The following is a 16,292-nucleotide window of genomic DNA, read 5'->3' on the forward strand; positions in this document are numbered from 1 at the left end:
TTTATATGAAAATAAAAAATACACCGCTTTTATTACATTGGCAAAGCTTTATTTAAATCCATGAATTTAGTGGCACTACTCCCACAATAACAAACGCCTGAGAGCAGTCTAGTTCATCCCCAAGCAGCAGGACAAGAGGGTTCTGTCTCTGTTGCTCCTCCTCCTCTAAGTACTGAACAAAATACAAGTATACACACATGAATTAAATAATGTCCAGCATTTATTGTCATAAATAATGCACCTATAATCGCAAATCAACAAATTCTTGTTTTGCCTCCTGGTATGAGGGCCGAACCATCTTGCTGCACCATCTGTATGGCAGTGAAGAAATGATAGCTGGCTGAGTTGTTAAAGTGACATCTCCAAAGCGGGATCTCCAAGGCTGTCTTTATATCAAACAGAAAAAAACACAATAATTAAACTCAAAACAAGACCCTCATATCAAAGGTGAAATGCTATAAATTGGGATTAAAACAGAGCTGTTATGCAGGATTGTCTCACCAGATGAAATGTCTGCTTGAACTGGTAGATCCAAGGCTCACTTCTTTTTTTGCAATACGAGAGGGTCCGCAGTAATGCATCTCCCCAAACCTCAAAAAGTTTCTTTGGTGTGTGGGTATAAAATACCTGTCCTGAGCAATCTAAAAATAAATAAACAAAAACAGCAATTAAATCCATGCCATGCAAACAGTACACTGGATTTATTGAAGGGATATTTCACACAAAAATGGAAATTCTGTCATCAGTAATTCACCCTCCCCTTGTTCTAAATCTCTCCTCAGATGAACACAAAACATGATATTTTAAACAATATAGGTAACTAAACCATTCTTGGTCCACAGTGAAATTCCATAGCGTTTTTGTCTTCTGTTGAAGTCAGTCGGGAGTGGACTATTAAGTTTTTGATTTGCTTTGTCCTTTAAAGTTATCAATTGTGGTCAGCAGAAATAAATAAAAAATAAACAAAAATCAATCAACTACTTGAGGGTGAGTAAATGATGAAAACACCCAAAAATCAGGGAAACACCCATACACTACGGCCAATTTAGTTTATTAAATTTACCTATCCTGCATGCGTTTGGACTGTGAGGGACATGCAAACTTCACACAGCAATGCCAACTGACCCAGCTCCAGAACATGATGGATTCGCCTCTGCTGCTGAATGAGGGTGTTTCACCGATTTTTGGGTGTATTCATCATTTACTCACCCTCAAGTTGTTGATTTTTTTATTTTATTTTTTCTGCTGACCACAGATGATAACTTAAAGGACAAAGCAAATCAAAAACTTGATCGTCCCCACTGACTTTAACAGAGGAAAAAATGCTATGGAATTTCACACCAAGAATGGTTTAGTTATCTACTCCTCCATATACCAAATGATGTTCGCTCCAACCTTAAAACAGAAATTTTAAACTTGCACATGTATGCCGGATCAAATAACAACAAAAATCATGTACTTACCCAGTTTAGCAATGGAGAAAAGATAACTGGAAGGCTGCAAGTGGTCATCTCCAGGCGTACCTTAAACAGATAAAGAGAAAAAAAAACTATAAAAATGCGCACTTTTAGCTGCAGAATTAGTCTTTTATGCGAGTTGTTAAGGTGCATCACATTTGCAAATTTGGTGGGCAAATAAGGTCCATTTTACATGGTCAATTGTGCACTGATGTTCATCAGTGTGCTTAATTCTCATGCTCAGAAACTTCAGAAACAAGAGTCAAACTCTTGATCACAGATTTCTACTGAAATAACAGTCATAACGCAATAATTAATATAAATAGGTTAATGTCTGTAATATCTCAATTTGGTCAAATGTTCCAGGAGTGGAGTTCTGAAATTTCTGAACTGTGCTTAGACTCTAAATCAGTCATGTAATTACCTGTGGCCTCATGCCTGATACAGTCTAATACCAAATTCACACTGAAATAAGGCACAGAAACACTTTTGAAAGAGACATTTGTGTCTTTACACACTACCAGTGCTGTTCAGAGAAGTATAAATGCATTTACAGAAGAATTACAAATGTATCATTTGATTTTAAGACATATGGTGATGTAAAGACACCTTTACAACATATGATACTGCTTAAGTGTGTGCATCTGTGCATTTTTACATCATGTAAATATTACAAAATACAGAGCTGTTGTTTTCTCACCTTTCTCAACAAGATTATCAAGGAGGATTAAAGCTCGCTCTGTCCAGAGCAACCTACAATGAACAAACAAACAAAAAATAAAATTAACCACAAATTAACATGAGCTGACAGACAACATTTATCAGTTGAGTGGTCACAGCATCACCTGAATTGAAAACTGGGCAAGGACAATGCAAGTTTAAGGGCTTTGTATTATTGTTTATTAGCATATATTACTACTATTATTATACAAAGCTAGCAGATGTTACAATTCTTATATGTATAATTTTTTAGCTTATATTTAATTGTTGTATGACATATATAACCGATTAAACATTAATATTAGCATCTAACATTATCAGGGTTGTGGTTTCATCCCTGTATGTTAGTATAAGATGTAGGGAAAATGCAATTTTCAGGGCCTTCAATATAGTACACACAAACAGTAATAATACCATTTACCTTTCAATAGTTAATAATCAAGTACCTTGAAATGGATCATGAATCCTCTTCTGATAAAAGATGATGTAGCAAGCTTCTGCTCTGCTCTTGTCCAGGAGGATAACTTTCTCACGTTGCGATCCATTCAGCGCCCTCTAGCGGCGAATAATAACCAATAATAATATAATGCTCGGATTCCGTACTTCTTGGGAAAACTAGCAACTTCCTGAACAAAATGTAGCACATATATGTGTCTATATTAGTATTTAATTGTTACAATATAGTTTCATAGCGAAAGGACAGTGTTTTTAGACAACATAACATACCTTCAACAAGACTGGACGCGACTCCGGTTTGATGTCTCTGCTGGGTCCTAAAGACGATATTAACGGCGGAATATCTCAAATACGTGTATCATTTTCTCCAAAACAACTGTAGAGATAAACACGGAGGTAGAGAAAGCGTTTTTATCCGCATATAGATCGGCTATGAAGCGCGCACGCTTGTATCATCAATAATTAAGAGTCCAGGTGAAACAGATATTAAAAAAACACGACACGAGGAGGCAATTTGATTAAAAAAATAACAATATTACTGCATTAGAGCTTGCATAAACTTTATAACGCAAGAGCAGCATCACGTACGCATATTATTACAGCGGTTCTGTGTCAGATCAATCAGTTGACTGTTGAAATTTCAAAATTGTAACCCAACTGGTTGAGTTATTAAATAAATAACCCAATAAAAGGTTTAAAATAACCCAACAAAGCACCAAATATTTTTAACTCAACCATTGGGTTACATAAATAACCCAACGTTTTTTAGAGTGTACCTTTCTGGACCTTGAAAATGTAGCAAACATTTATGCCTATAGATGAACCAATGTCTCAGGGGTTTGCAAAGGTGAGTAATAAATAATAGAAAATTTATTTATTTTTGGCGAACTAACCATTTAAGACTTACCAGAAATTATCATCTCAAAAAATAACATAAATGACTATCCAAAATGTTGTTTTGAATATGCAAAAATGAGTAAGAAAGTAAGAAATCACATTTTTCCAGAGGGCATCTGATAAAACTGCCTTGAGATGAACAGGAATGCTAATGAATAGCTACAGTATCTACAGACCTCCTTAGGGTAAACATCTACCACCATGATCAGACATTGATCATTTGCTCACTTTGTGAATGCCGTTGGGTAGACATGTATGTTGATGCATTTTAACGAACATGAAATGCATAGTTTAACCTTTAAAGAGGTGGAGGTGTCTCCCGCAACAGGAGATGTGATTCATGGAGCTCCATGAGATTGGTTAGGAGATGTGTCTTCCTGCCTGCTTGACAAAGTACAGGCCAGAGGCTGAATTGTGGAAGGTTAGTCATAGCAAATTTGAAATGACTTGACCTCTCCACCCTCGCCAACATGTAGAACATTCCCTGTGGCTTGCCATCTCTCCATTGAGTCAGAAACAATTGAAGCATTGTGACAAAAGCACAACTGAAAAATGAATTTAAAGTACTAGCTCTGTTAAGTCTGATTCATCTGCTCAACATTAGCAGTTTTGAGACCTTAATAATATTTACAAAGGAGTTAATTTGATTTTGAGTTTTATTTTAAATAAAAAACTGAGAATTCAAATCAGCAAGTACAGTTCGGTAGAGATGTAAGGACTGACAATTCTATACGATTCACAATTTTTAAAATTTGTGTCAAATTTATTTCCCTCCCCGGTGACGTCATTCTGTCGTCATGACCAATCCGCCAAGACCACCCTGAATAAAAGAGCATGCCAGACCACTCACCAGTCTCTCTCCTCTTTGTTGTAGCCTCTGCTTGTGTTTATTGCATTGCATTTAGAGAAAAACCCTGTCTAACTGTGTGTTTTGTTGTTGCCCGTTTCTGTGTGTTCACGTAACCCGTTTGCCATCTGTACTAATCCATTATCAATTTCATTAATTTGTCCCATTGTTTACGAGGCTCGGACGAAGCGGACAGGTAAGAAGGTCATGTGACATACATTTTGCAACACATTTTGTTTGTTTGTTTTGTTTTCATTGACTTATTTATACTTTTCTGGGGAGTTAAGCATTGTTTGGGTTTTGTTCTTTTCTTCTCTTTAGCGCCACCCACATCCCTTCTGCCAGCTCTCTTGCCCCAATTCCCTACAGTTTGGTGAGCATACATAATACGTAATGTATTATTCAATGTTCTTTCCACATCTAGGTGAAAGAGTTGTACGGTACCAATCAATTCAAAAAAGGTACAAAAAAAACAATTTCCCAATAACATTTGAGAGTTGAACAGGTTCTAAAACACTGCTGATTCGCCACTGTGTTCATGCGCTCAAGATAAGACTATAGGAGCTTAAAAAAACATCTCTATCAGAGAGCGCATCCATGAGCAGATATAAGAGCAATTTGCTGACAGATCAGCTGATTGACCTGGCATTCAAATGCTCCCATGTCCGTCTATCAGTGTAAGAGTGTGAGGCAATGAGGACTGAAGCCAATCACAGACATATCTGTTAGGCATGGGAACACAATGGCCAATCAGTTTTCAGTGTTTTAATAAAACCCTAAAAACAACCCTGATAAACAAGTCAATCAGAAGCTGTGCATTCACAGTCTTCTTTCCACCTGAAAGGCTGTTCACATCTTTAACAACAACTAAAATTTAATGCTTGAATGTCTGACACACAAACGAGGGCAAAAAGGTGGCAATGTGACCTTCCAGGTTCAGCTTCATAAATTTCCCCAACCTTTGATCAAGCACGTTTAAGAAGCAGCCTAGAAAGCTGATACGGCAAAAGACATGTCCTCATCTATCCCTGCTACATTACTTACAGTTAGATGACCTTAATCTCAAGGTTCACTGACCTCTATAATAGTGCAATGTCAGAAACCTGGACTGAAGTTTACAGATTTTAACTTTATTCTATCAAGAGCTCTAATATGAGAAATCATCAACATACATTATTAAAGAGCTCTGATTCATCAAGCCATTCCACTGGCTCCCTTGAGCATCTTAATTACAGTGCATTTATAATGATTTCTGGGATAATACAGATCAAAGATAGAGAGTCGGAACTGAGGGCTTAGGGGACATTCACACTTCCAGCGATTAAACTGCTGGAGTCTGAGGCTGGAAAGAGTTTGTACTTGATTACAGTTTTAAGCTTTATAGCATGGTGAGAAAACTATCAGCTATCCTACTGATCAATGACACTTATCACAAGTCATTTGTATAAAGGTTTCAACCAATAGTTTCTTATACTCATGTTGCCAAAAAATGAGAGCCCTCAGTGAGAATAAATTAAAGAAGGTATATAAAAATATGTTACTGAAAAAATAATCTTTAGCTACGATTCAATGAACATAAAATCATTCTGCTTAAAACTATGAATCACTGAAAATTGTGAAAATACTTAGGAGTTCTTAGCTGCTGCAAATGTCCATGGGTGTAAACCTACCTGACTGAACCAATGTGAAAAATGACCATTTAGCAAGCTAGCAAAATGAGTAAGAAACAGACGTCTTTGGAAAGTTTATTTGCAAAGAGGAAAAGGCCCAGTGAACTGCCAAGGAATGGATGCCAAGAACTGACCGATCAGCTTCATATGTTGTATGGAATATACATATTTTGGTAGCTTAATTACATCAAACAAATATAGAACACCCAAACACTGCTGCGCTTTTTTATTTTCTTATAAATAAAACTTGTATCAGACATGCAGCAATGTTTGGTCAGCTTATCATCCTCTGAGACGCGCTGCGAGCAACTAGCCCAACAGTGAAAACGCGACATGATTTCGGCCTCATTTCTCAACCTCCCGGGCTATTGGCCCGGCCTGGCCCGATTAAAGCCCTGGCTCGCACTGGCCCGATAGTGGAAATGCGTTGATAGGTTTTATGTTGGCTATTAAAGAAGTGGTGTCAAACCACATCCTGCAGAGTTTAGCTTAAAGTGTAATTACAAATATATGAACTAGCTAATCAAGGTTTTTACACCTATAAGAACTGAAACTTTAAGAATGGAACAAATTTTGATAAAAATGGAAAAAAATAACTCTTGATTCATCTGGACTAGGTCTCTTTTGTAGACATGTGCCAGCCAGACCAGTGTACAAATGAATAGAGGGCCAATGTCATTCATCCAGAGACCCCATGTAGAAGTCTGGCCAAGTCAGAAATCATTATTAGACTATAGCAGCAGTGCACAGTCATGTGGGTCTTCCTTCAGGCTCTCTCAAGGAGCATCATGATGAGAAGGAACAGCATCGTGAGAGACAAATGGAGAGACAAACATACTCATTTTCCATTCCCTCTGTCTCCCTGTGGATCCCCACATGCATGTCTAGCCAGAAAGCCGCCACATTGTCTGTGTGAAGTGAGGGGATGAAGATGACTGGAAAGGTCAAAGGAAGCAGTGCGTGTCATCTCGGGAGAAAAATACAGTTGGCAGATAGCACTCAGCAATGCTGCAATCACTCCGTTTGGCATTTCGCAATTGGCGGTGATGTAGCTAACAGGCCACTATAGCCTCAGTGAACTGATGAGATTGACAAGTGACTCGGCAAAGCCAATGGATGGACAAAACAGCACAGTCACTGTAATATTTATTGGCCTACATTTTGTTCTGGCTTCAGGCTTTCTTTTTGTGTCAACACTTAAACTGAACCACTGAAAATCTGCAATGTTTGGTAATACAAATTAAACACTGGCATTAATAATCTGAAAAAGATATCTTTTGGTCAAATACTAATTCTCTACTGGAACTTAGAAAGATCACCACCAAAACGCGTTTATGAGTTTGATTGTTCATTTGAAATGTTATGAGTATTTCAGTTGTGTTTAAATGTTAAATCATCATGTTAGCGTAAATGTTTATGTGTAATACTTCCATTGCTGGTTTATGCTTCTTTGCTTATTTTTTTGAATACAGAGTTTGTAATATTTATTGTAAAATGTGTAACAGCACCCTATACATTATGAATACATCTTCTGAAAATTCTGTCAAAGTTGGAGAAGCATTGTGCCAAAAATAACATCAAATTCTGTCAGTGGATGGGAAGAATTGCATACTATTTACAATGACTAGAATACTGTATCTTATGCTGATATGCGCTCAAACAGACCTTCCAGTTGCAGTGACAAGTGGAAGAAAAAGCCAAATTTTCAAAAACAAAAATATATTTATGATTAATTTTATTTGATTAAAACATAATACTTTTTGATTTTATTTTGTTATAAGTTGATTGTAAACTAATTTAATATTTTTTTCCATGAACAAAACTGGATTAGAAATGGTAATTTAATTGTTGTTGCTATATAAAATATCACAAAACTGGATTAAAAATGTAAATTTAGGCTTAATCAAGTTCAAATTGTGTCAAAAAACTAATAAAATAAAATATCCAGCATGCATTATATATTCAACAAGATGCAGTATGTATATACTGCTTTGTTGGGAATAAACGCGAAAAGCAACAGCAATGTTCACATACTTCTAATTATGAATCACATTAATTATGTTGTCAAGCATATTTGTTATCCCAATTGAATTGACTTGTGGACCGCAGCAGCTGTACCAGAGCAAGTTCATGAATATAAAAAGTGCATGCTCGAATGTCTAAAGCCATTTTATAAATGAAAACTGAGGAAAACTACAGAGGATGTGTTTTTCCATTTCCTGCAGCAAACTTTTGATCTTTTTTCTTACGCTAGCAAATAAATGAGAGGTCTGATCTCGCCTGTGACTTCTCTTGTGTAACTCAGAGCGGAGGTGTTGATTGCTTTCATGGAGATTTGTTTTTCAAAACACTCTACTCTTACCTGTCCTGTTCAATCCTGTCTTACATTTGTCTGCTACAGCAAGTTGAACGCTCAGTGCGGCCAGTAAAAAAAATAGCTGCCTTATAGAAAATGAAGGACCTCATAGCATATGCAATGGGTGGGATTGACAGTATATCAAGTCAATTAATTTGTCAGTCAATCAAAAAGTTTGAAAAGTAATAAACCAGAAAGTGGTGTGAAATGTATTGTTTGCCTCTATATTCAAAACATAATGTAACATTTGCAGAACATGTCTAAACAGTCTACATTGTTTGGACAATTTAACAATATCTGTTTCATTTTAAATGACTTTTTAGGCCTTAACTTTTAAAGTCCTTTTATGTCTTGCAGTAAGCCTCTAAATACAAATTCCAACTGACTTACTGTACCAGACATATTTAGGAAGAGCAATATCTAACTTTTCCAAGAGGAAATCCACAAACCTGCTCTTAACATTCTAGCAATTGAGGTCATACGGCTCAGAATCATCATTCAAAGCTTGTAAAGGATTTGTTTTTATTTGTATGAACATGAGATAAAAACAAAACATGTGCCTTTACAAAAATAACATAAGCAATGGCATAGGCTACACAATTTTCTTCTGTACTTTTGTCTACTCTTTTTTTCATGCAGCTTACAGAAGCGCTAACGTGATAAATGAATCAGAACTTTCTGCTGTTTGTGCTGCTTTTAAGCATGTTAAATGATTTTTAAATATAAATAGTACATTTAAAACTTAGCATAGGCTATCTCTGCATCTGAATGTTTGTGTCAGTGAGAATTCTGAGCAAGTGACATGTGTTTCTGTGCTGTGCATATCAGTGCTAGGGGTTGAACTGACTAGCTGACTTGTCGACTTTAATGCTCTGACGTGACATTTTTTGATTGACGTTGACTAGTCACGATGTGCAGATCGCCTGTTTACCTAAACTACATGGCAGCTTTACACATTAAGGTGGATCACAGAATTAAACTGCCCTCTGATTATTAAAAAGTATTTTTTAAAGTGCTACTTTTCTTATGTCAGTGTCAAATATTTACGTGAACTTTAAATTGTCAAACTTTTGCCAGTTAGGTCGCTCCATGCAAATACCCTAGAACAGATGCTAGCCAATCACATGTACGCAACCCTGGAAAAGTTATATGATTGGCTGCTGTCCTCTGTGAAGTGTAGATGATGTAACATATTTTGTGAATGAAACGCAGAAACAATGTTATGTGCAGCTGCCAGAGGTGTGGCAAACTTTATATCGTGTGTAAACATCTTCCCTGGTGAAAGCGGTGAAGATGTGAAACAAGGAAACGTGTGATAACAAAGACGAGCAGGAAGTGCAAAAAGGCCCAACTTGAGCAGGATTTTGAGCAGCTTTCTAGCACACACCATCATAGCGGTAAAATAAGTGTCTGAGCATGTTTCTGACAGTGTAATAAGGCTTAACGTTATAGCCTTTGTTTTTCGTGTATTATGTAGTTATGAAATAACTTCTCTGTGTGCTGACAACATATTAATTACTTCTGCACTAAAATATCTGTTGTTGTTACATTCTTACTAGAATATGCAGTGATCAAGGTGTTGACTGCATTTATTTAGCAGTAATATTAGCCCTGGTTCTAATATTGCATTATTAACGACTTTATTAACGCATTTGTTTTGCACTAAAATTAGCCATTGGTAATGTTGCATTATTTTTGCAATGGTTTATGAGCTGTCAAACAGCATGTGTATATATTTCCTGCAAATAAATTGCAAATTGTGCTATATTGCAAAACATTTGCATCTTATGTTTTATTTATGACGTCACCAGTGACTAGAATCAACATCAACTCGACTTTGATAACATAAAAGTCGACTCCGAAAAATCTAAAGTCGTTAAAAATCAGTACGGAAAAGAACAGAGGTTAAACTAATAGGAAACGTTTTTGTGTGGTTGTTAATCATATTGTAGCTTTCCTTCTTTCTCATCAACAAGTGGTTTCAGAGTCACCGCATCAGCAACACCACTGGTAGTCATGTCTCAGTGCTTATATGAATAAAGCATAACTGCACAGCTTATCGCATTGTTTCATTTTTTTAGCACTTTGTAACGAAGTACTTTTTTTTTTGACAAAACTACCTTTATATATAGGTCACTCTGTGAAGCAATACAGAGAAGGAATGCAATTGGTACATATTGCATTCAAGATTGAAACCTCCATCCCACAATGATTGGTATGTGTCAAGCACAACGTCCATGCACTTTCAAATTACAGCCTTGCATTCACAGCTTAACAATAGCGAACAGCATCACTGCCTGTTTTCTCATAGTGCCGACCCTTATTTCAGCTCTAGAGTCTCTTTAATTAAATCTGCGCAGTCTGGCATCGGGCCGTGGAACTCTGGCAGGTGGGCTCCAAATTTCCTCTGCTGCCAAGGTGAAACAATGCGACACTGTGGGGGCGAATTCTCATGATGCGCTGTAAGTGGCATATGGATGTATTAAAAATGGCCGGCTGTATGACTAACCGCAGTGAAACGGCTGCAGGAGAGATAACAGGCCCTAGAGTCTCCGCTGAGAGAAAGTCTAGGCCAGTTGATGTTAATTGGGTGGAAGAATGAGCACGTGTGTCTTTGAGAACAAGGAAAATTGCGTCACATTCATCATCTCTACGGGAAGTTTGAGTGATTGAATATGAGCTCAGCCCTCATTTCTATGCATTGTAGGAGGGATGTGTAGTGAATGGATCTTGAGGCAGTAAATTATAGTGGAAAACTTCATGACTGCTTGTTCATAAATGAACCTGACAGAAAATTAAAAGGCGTCCATATAAAGGAAGGCCGGATTAGCTGACTTGGCTTGAGCATGTGGCGTTGTTAAAAATTGGTTAGGATGTGGAGTAGGAAGTAATCAGTGCTCTGTGATTGGACCACGGGGCAAGACAACACTTACTCATTACTCTGACTGTTTATATGATGTTTATTAGTTCATATTAAAGTCATTAGAACTAATCTCAGAGGATCATGTCTTCCTTCTCTGCAGGCACATATGAAGCTGTTATATTAATAGCTATGATCTTACAATGCAGATCTTTTCAGAATATAAAAATCTAAATCAAAGAGCATTTTTGAGTAGGTTTTTAGGCTTTGTGAATTTTTAAAGCGTGTAATCTGAATCTAGAATAGTAATGAAATGTTTGTTATGTGTTTTTTAAGGATGTGTCGATTTGCATATTGACTTATCTGATATCACACTGTGTTTACTGAACTGCATTAACAAGTATTATCTCATTTCCCCAGGTTTTTGGGTCTTCGGCTGCAGTGGCTCAATGCCATTAAAAATACAGTCTGCATATCTAAACAGCAGATTGAGCTTTAGGAGGTTTTGTGGCCTTAAAGTGGTGCAGAGCGAAGTTCTGAAAAACACCTGAGGACATGAATGTGTTTGCCTTGCCTTGAGCTCTGTGTATGAATTAATTAAGTTTTTAACAGATGGACAAGTGAATCCACAACACCTCAGGAAATTACAAGCCTAAGCTTTGATAGCGATTCAATATAAAATTGTAAATTGAGTTTGTTGCTAGAAGGTATGTTCAATGTTTTGCTTACTTAAAAAAAAATCTAAAGAAACAGAATTAAAATAATGTACAGATGAAATGTCAGTCAAGAGCTCATTTTATCCTTTGTTTGCTATGAAAAATATTGCTATTATATTTAAATATAACTAATAATTATAAGTAATTCATTATAAATATAATGATCCATAAGAATATGTTTAAATTAAATAATTGAATGAATGAATGAATGAATGAATGAATGAATGAATGAATGAATGAATGAATGAATGTGTGGATGTGAATAATCCAATTTCTTGCATTCAGACCAGCAGACGTCAGTAAAAAATCTTATACTACTTATCCACCAGGAAACTTACTCATGGACTATCTTTAGGCGAGTAAAAACTTTGGGCGAGTAAAAACAGGTATATATAACCATCAAGCAAAACACGACCTGCCAGAAAACTCTTAAAACTACCCATCACTTTATTTCCCAAAGCCATGGAGAATATTCCTATTCTATCAGCGATGGATCCAACTGAGACATGTATCCAAAATAAAATGTCACGTGTAGCCACTTCCAGCTGGAAGAGTGACTGAAAAAGCAGAGTTTTCAAACCTGTCTCAGCAGTCGTGACACATGGCATCTATTCAGTGCACTCAGCACACTTCATGCACAGGCAGCGTGATGAAGCCGACTGCATCTCTGAATATGTGTGGCATCTCGTGTTTACATAAGCTAAGCTTTCGAGTTTGACAGCACGTTTGACTGTTTTCACCACGATGAAGATGAGCACAAACCCTCCACCAAACCTCCCAGGCACAAATATGCCATGGCAAGAGGTGACAAGAGATGAGCGAGATGATTATTCTCCTCCGCTTTCTCTTCATCCCTCTGGCAGAAGTGAGAGAAAAAGACATTCGGATGTTTAATCCACAATTAGTCACGCTGCAAATTGATTGCTGAGGGAGAGGAAGAGGGAAAAAAGAGTGGGATGAGCTTGGAAAATTGACATCATTATCACATTCCTTCAAGAAAGAAAAGAGAATCATAATAAATTCCTTTTGTGCCTTTGTTGAAGAACTAAGATTTGCCTTGGAGGGACTGAGATGAGGACTGGAGATTTGAAGATATTGCAGAGAAACCACAAAGAGGTTTGATCATTATAGAATTACAAGATCTGTGTTCAAATGAAGAAGGACATGGAACATGGAACATTAAAGAGCTATTACAAATAGCTGATTTTCACAATTCTGCCTGTATTCTCTACCAACTTCCGAAACTATTTGACATTTAAAGGCCATGTCAAGCAAATCCTAATCTGAAACTTGGCAAAGTATGACAGAAAACAAAAGTATCAGACCTAGTTTGGGTTCCAGGGACAATTGAGTCGCCCTACATATCCCGGCTTCTGAATGTTATGTAATGAGCCTTGTGATGGTGTTGTTCAGAAGGCCACAGCGGGTTGTTGTTGGAAAAGTTTACTGTGATGTTACGAACACTTGAAGAACTTCAAGCAAAACAAGAGGAAATCAGCTCCCTGGGATGAGCGTGTCAAAAAACAAGCAAAACCCTATGGTTCAGTGACACTTTATCCCTCTGAGGTTCACTTCCTGCTGTTTTCACTTTTTCTCTTTTTTCCCCTCACTGTTAGAGGTTTAGGACACATTTCATTCAGTGTACAGTTTACACACTATGCAAAAAAAGCAAAAACAAAACAGTTGTTAGCTTAAAAAGAAATGTCCATTGCTTGTGTGACAAATTTAGCTCTTAAAGGGGATTGTCTTCAGAAACATGTTTTGTTGTGCTGGTTGAAAGTCTCTTCATATTCCAATGGTAATGATTAAAGTAAATGATCTAAATGTATTTATGTGTGTTTTTACATTCTGGGTAAGGCATTAAACTAAAAAATGTTCATCCAATTAAATATTGTCAGGCTGATAATATTCAGAGTTCTGATAAGTAGCCCAAACTGTCTGTCAGCAAATGACGAATTGAACAACTGAACAAACCGCTCACGCAGATCCGCAGATGCGCGTTCACGCATACGGTGGACATGAGTGACAGCGCTAAAAACAAATGCTGAATCAAACGTTTTAAAATCCTGAATCAATATTGGAGTTACTTTTGCACACTGGAGGAAGTATGACACCATGTTTGAAGTATTTCTTTAAGACAGGTAATGCTATGTTTTTAAACTAATTTAGTCACGGCAAGATGATGTAGATTTTGTTGTATTATGAATGGGTTAAATGCACAGAAGTGTTGCTCAGCCACTGAAATCTTCCAGCAAATGATTGATGTGACTATTTTCAATTTCATAAGGGACATTTTACAGTACTGATAATGTAGATTTTTATTTAGTTTAACAACAAAACATAAGTCAGTAGGGTTATTTCGCTTGGTCTGCTTTACTGAGCTGAGTTGGTATATTCACATTGGTTCAGTTTTGAACAATGACAACCTATGAAGCAGCCCCTATATTGTTTACCATGCTACTTTGAATATTCAGTCTGAAATAGCATGTAAGTGTGGCTTAGTAATGAGTGTAATTTCTGCAGACCATTTTAGGACAAAGCGTGTGAGAGAGTGAGACTGATGAGTGAGACTGATGAGAGAGTGTTGACAAGTTTTGCTTGCAACACAACTGATATAATACCGTTTTTTGTTCAGAATTGTAGTATTATAAAGTACTGTAAAGTTTTCTAACTGGCAAATGTGCGTACTCTCGATTTTAGGAGGCATGGCTCTGGACGACAGGGGAGGGATTGTATTTGAAAGATACTATGCTAACCGGTTAGCATTTAGGCAGATCATCTACTGCACCTTTAACATCTACTCTGACATACTTTAATGTTAAAACTTAAAGTCTGCAGTTTAGCAAAGCACATTTTCAGCCTACAGTTTAAATATGTACAATACAGAGATCAAGATGCATGCTAAAATATTAATTAGAGAATTTTCCTGTAAAAGACACAGTCAAATGGTTTTATCATTATAAAACTAACTAATTACAAGGGAAAGTAACAAAAAAAGTAACTAAAAAACAGACAAAAAATTTCAAAAAATAAATATTAAATACACTTGGATGCCCTCAACATTAACCATTAAATGAATAAAATGACACTAAATATTTTGATGTCTGTACACATACCAGAGTTGTATTGGGGAAACAGTAAATCGTTTGATTGCTTGTTACTTGTTATCATTTATTTATAACACCACTATTACCATCACTGTTAGAAATCTACTGCTCTAAGTTTCCCATTTTACTGCTGTAAATGTTAAAATAAATATCTGAATATGTTATTTTGTGAAATAAACCATTTAAGTCACATACTAAGAAATACAGTCATATAAATACAAATGAACAATATTTCATTTCACTATTTTAATCTGAAACAAAATGGGCACGAGCAAAAAGACAGGGATATTCAATTTCATACATGTTCATATTTTATCATTATTATTATTATTATTATTATTATTATCATTATTATTATTATTATTATTAAACCTATTAAGCTGTATGCTTTACAATTAGTATTAATTATTCACAAGTGGCTCAATCCTCACTGAATTTCACTGAAATGTTCAATTCATTCTTATGGGATGTTTTGTAAAGCTTGTCTTACTATCAGTGCTCAAGCTCAGCAAATGATCATTTATAACAAAGAAAAACAATCGAGCAAAGACACAATAAATGATCTTGGTCTAATGAAGATTAACTTGTTTTGGACACAAATAAATGCTGCTATCTTCTGCTGGCGTATGAGTAATGCAAGAGTTGTCAATAGTGCTCATCATCTAGTGAACGGCTTTAGTTGAACACTCTCCAGCAAACAGCTCTTCATTCGTCAGCCTCCAGGGTCCTGCTTTACTGCTGCTGCTCATAAACAGGCCAGAGGTTTCCACAGCAACAGTGAAGTCAGGGATGGACGCGCTGCTCCTATCGACTGATCTAAAATTGAACTTTCACCAAAATAGACTTCTTTCATGCTTCAGCTCCATGGACGAGTGGGGAAGAAACTTTTTTTAAACTAGCCTTAGACATCCTGCAGCCCTGCTCCACCATCTGACTTACATAAGTTACATAAATCAGAATAAAAGTTATTTGTTTTTTCATTTGAGATCAAGCTTTACTTGAGTTCATTTGTTCACAGAGCAAAGAGAAAAAACAGCTAATGGAAACAGCTGATTTAGCAGCAGATTTGTCTGAATATCTTCAACACAATTGTTGGTTTGAGTAGATTGATCTTGAAGGTCAGCAGTGGAGAAACATCTGGTCATCTGAGCACAGAGCCTCTTTCTTTCCCTTCATAACTCTGAATACAGGGAGGAGTCCTCAACA

The 16,292-nt window shown here is 36.5% G+C and overlaps 1 long non-coding RNA gene across 1 annotated transcript; it reads right to left on the reverse strand.

The window, feature by feature from the left end:
- Positions 1–507: 507 nt before the first annotated feature.
- Positions 508–2,684, reverse strand: LOC130222467 (uncharacterized). Its single transcript, XR_008836474.1, has 4 exons — positions 2,624–2,684; positions 2,158–2,210; positions 1,464–1,523; positions 508–641 (listed from the first exon to the last, which is right to left on the reverse strand). It is a non-coding gene; the product is annotated as an uncharacterized LOC130222467 (long non-coding RNA).
- Positions 2,685–16,292: the final 13,608 nt, after the last annotated feature.

This window comes from Danio aesculapii, chromosome 4 (assembly GCF_903798145.1).
Source record: "Danio aesculapii chromosome 4, fDanAes4.1, whole genome shotgun sequence".
In the NCBI taxonomy this organism is placed as follows: domain Eukaryota; kingdom Metazoa; phylum Chordata; class Actinopteri; order Cypriniformes; family Danionidae; genus Danio; species Danio aesculapii.